Source organism: Nilaparvata lugens, chromosome 7 (genome assembly GCF_014356525.2).
Source record: "Nilaparvata lugens isolate BPH chromosome 7, ASM1435652v1, whole genome shotgun sequence".
Taxonomy (NCBI): Eukaryota; Metazoa; Arthropoda; class Insecta; order Hemiptera; family Delphacidae; genus Nilaparvata; species Nilaparvata lugens.
In genome coordinates this window covers 523,203-533,015 of record NC_052510.1, presented here as the reverse complement: position 1 = coordinate 533,015, position 9,813 = coordinate 523,203, and positions in this window count along the sequence as shown.

Below are 9,813 nucleotides of genomic sequence, written 5' to 3'. Positions count from 1 at the left end.
ATCTAATGAATTTATACCTTGATCACCTCTCTTTAACCTTTGATTAACCTTTGTTCCTGGGCCACAATACTGATAGCCAGGGAAGTGGGTTTCCGGTGAGGCATTTATCAATTTATTTAAAATAGTTGATGTAATGTCCCCCGCAGTACCCACTATACCTTTGACAATTTTGCTAGCTGAACTCAAGATTCCTCTCACTCGTTTCCTAGAAGATAACTTTCTTCTACATACCATTCTTCATTACCATTCAACTAAATAGTTGAACATCAACTGAGGTTAATTAATCAAACACTTAACCTTTATCGAGAGACAAAGAAATTGTCTCACTAAGTGCTTTATATATTACTACAAAGTTGGTATGTTTTAATCAATAGGGAATACAGTGTTCTATCATCAAGTGTCTTATTAACACACTTGTTAAGTATGTTGTAATTTTGTAGAAATTGCAAAGAATTGAACATTCATCAATCATAAATCTATACCAATGTCTTAGACTAACATCGAGAGAAGCATCTGATGAATTGACACATGATTTGATATAAGATAATGTATGATTTCTTACTAGCAGAGATTCCTGCATCAATTGAGGTGTTTCCAAATTCCGAATCTTATTTCGTACATTTTGTATAGATTCCAATATTCTCTTACTATCATTTTGCATTGAATCATATTTTTTCAAAGCTATGGAAAAGTAATAGCATATTCACACAACATATTATAAAGAGAAGAACAAATACTATTCTCCATATGATTATCTTCATTGCACAGCTTCTCCCTTCAAGTGTTGTAAGCATACTGATAAAAATAGATTGCAATATCTATAGTGAGTGTATAGCACTAACAGATGGAAGAGAATGCCGCAACAAGGTTGAGACCAACATGTATGCGCGTGTGTGCGCGCAGCAGCAACTATAAAATAGCTTCTCTTGTGACCATACACTCATTGACTGCATAGTTACAAGAGCATCTATTCTTGCGTGAACAGTGTACTATTCTACTCTTCTACATTCATTAGTTTCAGTTACAAGAGGATCTATTCTTGCGTGAAAACAGTGTACTATTCTACCTCTTCTTCTTCTTTGACACAACAAACAGGTGAGAATTAAAAACAATTTTTACAAAAGTAATATTACAATTTATTATTAATCACTACAATATTTACATCATATACTACTACTTGTAAAGCATCCCACTGCAACATGGTATGACAATAAGATTGTTAAATTTAAACAATCTTAATGTCAGTCCATGTGGCAGTGACATGCTTCACCACTATTGCTAAATTTTTACAATTGGCATTAAATTTAACAACTTATATCGGTGTAATTATGGATGAAAATCTCTGAGGTAGATATATGTCAGTGATTTTCTTTGTAGATGTAATTATTATTTTCAATATGATTCTTCTCCCATGATGATTTGTTTCTTCACGAGCAGAGATAATATTATGTGGAGCATCTTCTGCCAACTCGCGGAGATGCATCCATGGTTTTGCTGACAGTCTATTGATGAGTGAAACAAAATCATCATGATGATGATCATCATCATCATCCTCCCGCACCACCTCCTCTAGAAGTGGAGCAAGTGAGGAGTTCTCACCTTCATATGCACATTGTTTCTGTTAAATAAAAATGAATCTATGATTAGTAACTTATTATAATTTGTTTCAGATTATCAACTACTTGTGATTAACAGATTATTGTCATAATCTCAACTTGATATTGACGGATTATCAACACATTCTCTACAGAATCTCAAAGTGAGTGATAACTGATATTGAAATGATTTGAATAAATAAATATTTCTTGCTTCATATTGCAGAATCCAATAGTGATGCATCAAATGCATACATCAGATTAATAAGCAAGCTCTTTCAATTTTCATTCCAACAAATAACTATCAACTGAATCAGTAATTTTCTTAACTCACTTAACTCACTTCAATTATATTCTACTATTTTATAGCAAAAAATAGTATGCGTGCATGATTAGTACAAATAATTTCATAGCATAATTCAAATAATATGTATGATACAAGTGTCATAATAATGATTGTGAAATCAAAATATTCAATCTTTGACTGAAGTCTAATCAATTCAACTAGTATGCTTGATCAGTTCAATTTCAAAAAGTAATCATTATAATATTCATGAATTCAAAATATACACATCTTATTCAATTCTTAACTGAACTCTAATCATTTAATATCACATTGTGAATGCATGTAATACGAAGAGATCTATTGAAAATTAGTTTTTCTCAGTAAAGTGAGAAATTTATTAGATAGTAGCATGCATTCAACCTAATCACTTCAAATAATTATATTTATTGATTTCATAAAACAACATAGAAGTTGCTCAATTCAAATGAACATAATTATCAATTTCAATGTAATCATCATATTCATGAATTCAACTACACATCTTATTAAAATTTTTAACTGAACTCCAAAGTTGAATAGTTCCATTTCCTATATTACAATTCGTTATCAAGAAATAATTCTTGTTTGAAATTGTCTTTCGAATCTAATCAGATTCATCAATTTCTCACAATAAATAAAACTCTAATCATCTAATATCACAATGTGAATGCATGTAATGTGAACAGATCTATTGAAAATGAGTTTTTCTCGGTAAAGTAAGAAATTTATCAGATAGTAGCAAGCTTTCAACAAATTAATGACAACATATAATAGTAATAGTTTTATAAAGATTTAAAATTATCTGTTCACATTACAAGTTGATAATATTTGAAATAACTAACCTTTGAGGGTACAAAGATAGTTTCCTCACCATCCTCCTCCTCCAGAAAGCGCAGTTCTCTCTTCCCCTGTTGCTTGTTGGAAATCATGGTGAGCGGTACACGCCTTGGTGCCCACTCCGGATGAGATGTGGTTGATGGTGGAGTGTCCAGTACGATGATTTCCTCACTGCTCAACTCCCTCTCCACAAAGATACCACAGCTCTTCAGTGGTAAGTCCTCGCTGCCGGGTGTAGCAGCAGCAGCAGCAGTGGTAGTGGTGATTGGAAGCTTCTTCTTCTGCTGTGCAGCTCACGCTGCCCAGTAAGATGGGAAGGAAGTGCTTTGTTGAGGAGGAGTATCTGGAAGTATGTACTCCTGATGTGTAGATGATGATGATGAGTTAGTTCATGATGACGAGGATATAATTATGTAACGTGAATGTAACTAGTGCTGGAATGAAGCTAGCAAATCCAATAAGCGCTACTTATATACTCATTTGTTTCTCTCTCTCTGTTTTAGGTTGAGTGAGAGATAGTGCATTTTCCCGCTTATCACATCCTTGACATACAAAAGCATTCTGACATGTACAGCAAGGTGCATTCAGAGAAAAAAATATCAAATCTCTCACAGCTTGCCGAAACTCATCCTCTGTTAGATTCTGCTCATAAGTATTGAATTTGAAATTAAAAAATTACTGTTTTCTCACAATGCACTAATATAAAATTTCTCAGTTCCAGATATAATATCTCGAATAACAATATTTCATGAGAGCAATGTAATATCAAATCTCCTCATTAATTTTCAATTAGCGTGTCATAACTATGTAAAGATATTGAATTTCCTGATTAAGCTCTTTGATTTTACAGAATTTGAACGTACATTTTGAATGTATGAACAATATAATATCAAAATCTCCTCATTGATTTTCAATAACTATGTTTCACATAGCTATGTTGAGTTGCTAAATTTCTTCTCAATATTATTGTGATTTCCATTATGTTCGTTGATTTCACAGAGTTTGAGTGTGGAGTACTGCATAATCACTCCAGTCTTTGAGGAGGAAAGACGTATGAAGAACTAGTCTGAGAGTTGGAGTGTAACCAGAGAGACCGTACAGCACATCACATCATTCATCGCATGTAAGTATGATACAATTTTTTCTTTATTTTTCTGATCTTGATTTTTTTGAGAACTTACTTCTTTCCTGATAATTAATACTACAATGCTCTTATTCCTTACAATTCAATAATATCTCGATTCTGATTGGGAAATTACTTCTACAACAGAGTGCATATTGTACAATATCCAGCTTGTTTTCCCACAGCTTCTTCTTCAACATTCGTCTTTTCTTTTCCATGATAGCTCATCTTTTTATATATACAAAATGGAACATGTATCACTTTTTCATGAGGATTTTCAATAATATATTTGCAATATACACATTGCAGATATGATTTCTCATGTAAAAAATAGCCATTTATTGCAAAATAGTCTGCTCTTTTTATAAATACTGAGAGCTTGAATGGTTCTGGACGATGGAAAGTTAAAACTCGTTCTTCATATTGTCGTAGAATATTATTATTGAAACTCTCCTCTTCGCATGAAATATTATCTTGTTCGCGCCATCCACAATTTGGACTGCATTGCTCATGTTCCTTACTAGGATCATCTTTTGACAACCAATTTTCTAAATATACTGAGCAAAACACACATTGAACAACGTCAGGTGCTCGCACAAATTTAAAACCCTGTTAAGCCATATTTTGAGGTGACAACAGACTCGATTCTAATTTCCAAGGATTATCAAATGTTAATAACCTCAATCATTCATACATGAAAATCTGATTCTGAGATAACATTTTTGCACTGTACTTGCAGCTTGTCAAATCACAACTGATTTTTAGATTAATGTTCACTTGTTTTTATATCTAATTCTATGCCATAGTAATATATTCTTTGTTTGTTTTCAGCACCCCACTAGTAGCAGAGATGGAGCACACCAGAGAACACTGGGTCAGAGGCGTGAGTTCGCGCACAATTCGCCATTGCATTTCCTTCGAAAATGTAGCACCTGACATTGAAAATGTGCTTGAAAACTCAAAAGCTCATGTTTCTGAGATAATAAGAGATCATGCTACACGTTTCGAGGGAAATGTGAAATGGTTCTTAGTATTAAATGTATTATTATATAAGATGGTAGTTTTAGAATCAGAGGAATCCTAAGCTGTTTCATCCATTGTGAATCTGCATAGCTACTTGGCCATAGGCTTAAATGTCTTGGTGAGCTATGAGGAATTGAACGAACATTTTATGTTAGCAGTTAGGAAAATTTTAAATTCGTTCGATAACTTTGTTCAGTTTGGCAGTGGGTGGGTGTTGAAGAAGATTGAGTCACTTGATGTAAATGTGATTAGATATAATCCAATATACACAAGCAGTTATATTCAAACACCCCAGTTCATCAACAATAAGAAATGTGTTATCAATATCTGAAATCTTCCTGATAAAAAGTGTTTTCTGTGGAGTGTTCTAGCCTATTTTCACCAGAAACCAAATAACAGACACTTAATGGTGAAATATTTGAGCAAATTTGCTCACAGGCTGAACACTCACAGAGTTAATTTCCCAACCACCGATCGCGACATGAAGAAATTTGAAATTCTTAATACAGACATCGCAATTCATGTTATCGCGTATGACAACAAAAAGTTTTTCCCCTATCAAACAAGCATATTCCGTACACGTGAATACCAAATTAATCTTTTAATGTTGAAAGGCGATGCAGGAAAAACACATTTTTGTTTGAATAACACCGCCAATGGGAAAAACGGATTGTTGGGTCTTCTTTTCCACCTTTCGAAAAATGCTCATCAAGTGGATGTTTATAATTTCTGTTTTCACAGATTCACAACGAACAAATCTAAAAATTGTGATGGGAAAGCAAATTTGATGAGACATCTAGAGCTTTGTTCAAAGTTCCAGTCTCAGTGAACTTCGTACCCAAAATGGGGTGAGTCAATCAAATTTAAAAAACTCGGTTCGACTTTGAAGAAAAAGTATACAATCTACATGGATTTGGAAACATTTGTTGTGAATATGGATGGTAACAAATCTGTTTGTGAGGATGTACCTATCACCAGAAGTTACTCCAAGAAAACCGCGTGTCATATTCCGTGCGGGTATTGTTTCATTGTAATTGATGTGAATGGAGATATCGCATACGGTCCAGTACTCTATAGATCAAGTAATATCAATGAAAAGATCATGGAGAAATTTCTCAAGGAAATAATCAAACTTGGCGATTTATTGAGTGTGGATATAAAATGCGAAATTCCGATGGAGCATTTAAGTGAGCATCAGCAATGCAAATTTCAAAATGCTGATAAGTGCAGCCTTTGCGATGAAGTTTTTATTGAAACAGACACAAAGGTGTCATGCACATGAAAATGGAAAGTTCTTGTGTACTGCTCATGTGTCGTGTAATTTAAATACTCGAACTGACAAAACAATTAGCTGTTACTTCCATAATTTTAGCAGATTTGACAGCAATTTTATTCTAAAAGCTCTCGGAAAATGTAAAAAAGAAATTTCCTGTAGATTTTTGACATTGACAGTGGGAAAAATTAAGTTTTTAGATTCATATAAATTTATGAATGAATCCTTGGAAGTATTAGTGCACAACTTGGTAGATAGTACAGATATGGAATCAAAGTTCATACGTCTGTTTTCAGTATTTAATGACCCCAATCTTGATCATAGGCAACTCTTATTAAAAAAAGGAGTATATCCCTATTCATACATATCTTGCCCTGAAAAATTTGCAGAGACATCTCTCTCTCCAATAGAATGTTTTCATAATGATCCTTATGATACACCCCTCTCCCCCAAAGAATATGAGCACACACAAAGAGTGTTCTCAACATTCAAGTTGAAATCTCTCAGCAAGTATCATGATTTCTATCTATGCCTAGATGTCATGCTATTAGTTGAGGTTTTCGAAGAAATGAGGTCAACACTTTTTAGGTCATATGGCCTCGATGTGACTCATTTTCTTTCACTTGCTCATTACACTTGGAATTGTATGTTAAAGTTCACCCAGGTTGAACTCCAATTGATTAGCGATCCCGATATACATCTAATGTTTGAATTGGGAATGTGTGGTGGTGTTTCGTTTATTGGCAAGCATTATTGCAAAGCCAATAACAAACACATCCCTGACACATACGATCCCACAAAACCAAGTAACTATTTGCTTCATATAGATTGTAATTCTTTGTATGCCCACTCTATGAATCAATTCTTACCTTATGGAAATTTCAAGTTCCTCTCAGAGGAAGAAATCCATGCTCTTGACTTTACAAATTTGGAGAGTGAATCAGAAACTGGTTATGTAATTGAATGTGATCTCAAGTACCCCCAGGAGTTACATGATATGCATGCCAATTTCCCTCTCACTCCACTTCATCAAATTCCTCCTAGCGAATTGTTCTCTGAGTACCAAACCAATGAGAACGGTCAAACTCTGACTAAAAACTCATGAACACACTCTTCGATCAAGAGAGGTACATTACATGAATTTGAAGCTGTACTTTCAACTCGGATTGCAATTAACAAAAGTACATCACATCATTAGCTTTTCCCAATCGCCTTGGTTGAAGAACTACATTGAGTTCAATACCTGTAATAGGCAAGCCACAAAAAAAATTTTTAAGTCTCATTCTTTGAGCAGATGAGTAACCTAATTTATGGAAGACATTACAGAATACTCGCCAACATGTAATGTTCAATTATCACAGATGCCAAGCATCTAGATAAGTACATTTCAAATCCCCTATGTAAATGCTGGCAGATAATAAGTTCGGATGTGATTGCAGTTTTCTTGCATAAGTTGGAACTAAAAATGAATAGGCCAATCTATTCAGGTTTCTGCATCCTGGATTTGAGTAAACTACACATGTATGATTTTTTCTACTGTAAATTGCAAAAAATCATACCATGGCAACGCATCCAGCTTTGTATGACTGATACAGATAGCTCCCTATTATCGTTGGAGACACCCAACATCTACCAATTGATAAGAGATAATCTGGAACTATTTGACACTTCAAATTACCCAGCTGAGCACGAATGCTTCTCCAATGAGAGGAATAAAGTTGTAGGGAAATTTAATGATGAGGCAGCTTCAATTCCTTTAAAATCTTTTCTGGGATTATGGGGGAAATTGTATTCACACCTTGTGAATAATGAGAAGGAGGAAACTGTAAATAAGTGTGTAGCAAAAGGTATGAAGACACATGTAAAAAATAGAAAACTCAGTTTTGACTTGTATAAGAAATGTTTGATTGAACGATGCCAACATATAGAAAAATGTAATATGTTGAGATCCTTCAATCATAACATACATCAAATTGAATGCACAAAGGTTTGTTTGAGCCCGTTCAAGCGCTTTATTGCAGAGAATGGAATCGATACATTACCATTCAGTCACTACAAAATAGCAAACTGATTGCACAGATCAGTGTGTGTGTAACGAGGTAGTGACCAACACATCAAATTCTGTTTCAAGTGTGTCTTCACACAATGAAGAAGAAGAATGAGTAATATTAGAGAAAAATTAGCAGCAGAGCTTCACTCTGCTGCATGTGTAAATTACCCAACACGTAGATATGAGTTGAAGAATGAGAACGATTTATATCAATCAGATCTGATTGAGACGGGTAGCTTATCTAAATTCAATAAAGGATATCGTTATATTTTAGTTGTTATTAATTGTTTTACTAAGTACGCTTATTGTATACCTTTGAAGAATAAGACTGCACAAAGTGTTTATAATTCACTCGAACCCATTATTCCTAGGAATAAACATATGTTTTTCTTCCAGACAGATGGAGGGAAGGAGTATTTTAATAAGCATGTGAAAGAATTGTTAGATAAGTATGATATCAAGCATTATTCTGTTTTTTCTGATAAGAAAGCTAGTATCGCTGAGAGATTTAATCGTACAATAAAATCAAAATTGTATAATTATCTATCCACATCTGTTGTGAATAATCATTGTTATATTCTTTTCATTGTGTGTGTTTTTTGAATAAAAACAACTTGAATTGAATTTTCGCTCTTTCATTTCTCATTTTGTCATAGAGAAGTGTGAAGTAGTAGCATGTGGTACATGTCTAGATGTTGAATGGGTGATTACATGTATGTGTGTCACCTAGAAACGCTTCATTAGCGAGTGAACCAGACATATGAAACAGTTTGTTCTGTTTGTATATCTCACTTTCTCAACATGAACAAACTTGTCATTGTAAATTTCGATAAGATGATTGCACAAGAGAAAAAGCCTGTATGGTGTAAGAATGGGGCATTGATACCACATAATGCTAGAATTCTCATCATGGGCCCATCTGCATGTGGTAAAACGAATTTATTGTTCAACTTGATTTTTTCCAAAAATGGATTGAGATTTGAACATATTTATTTAAATACTAAAAGTCAATATCAAGATAAGTACTTGTTTTTAAGAAAAGTCTTTTCAAAAATGAAAGGTATTGAATTTCATGTGAATGATATACCTGATAACATTCCACATCCAAACAATATACACAATATTCTCCAGTTATATTTGACGATTCACAACTTAGTCACACACCTCAAATAAGGATTATTTTACTATGGTAGACATCATATAATGATACAGCATTTAATTCAAAGTTATGGTGCAACACAAAAACATTTCACCAGAGATAATGCAAATATAATTGTTATATTCAAAATTGATCAATTATCACTCAAATTAATACATAGAGACTATGTGGGTGAAGATATTTGCTTCAGAGATTTCAGTAAATTGTGTTCAAATGTGTGGAATTCTAACAAGCATAGTTTTCTTACTATTATGACTGAATGTGTAGCTAATAGTGGAGAATATAGGCAGGGTCTGGATAACTTTATTGACATTCAGTAGAGAGTGAGTAGCAGTGAAAGAATGGGGATGTCTCGTAGAAGACAAAACACTAGCGTTGCTCTAATCAATAAGATCAAGAAATTGAAGAAAGTTTATTAGGGACAAACA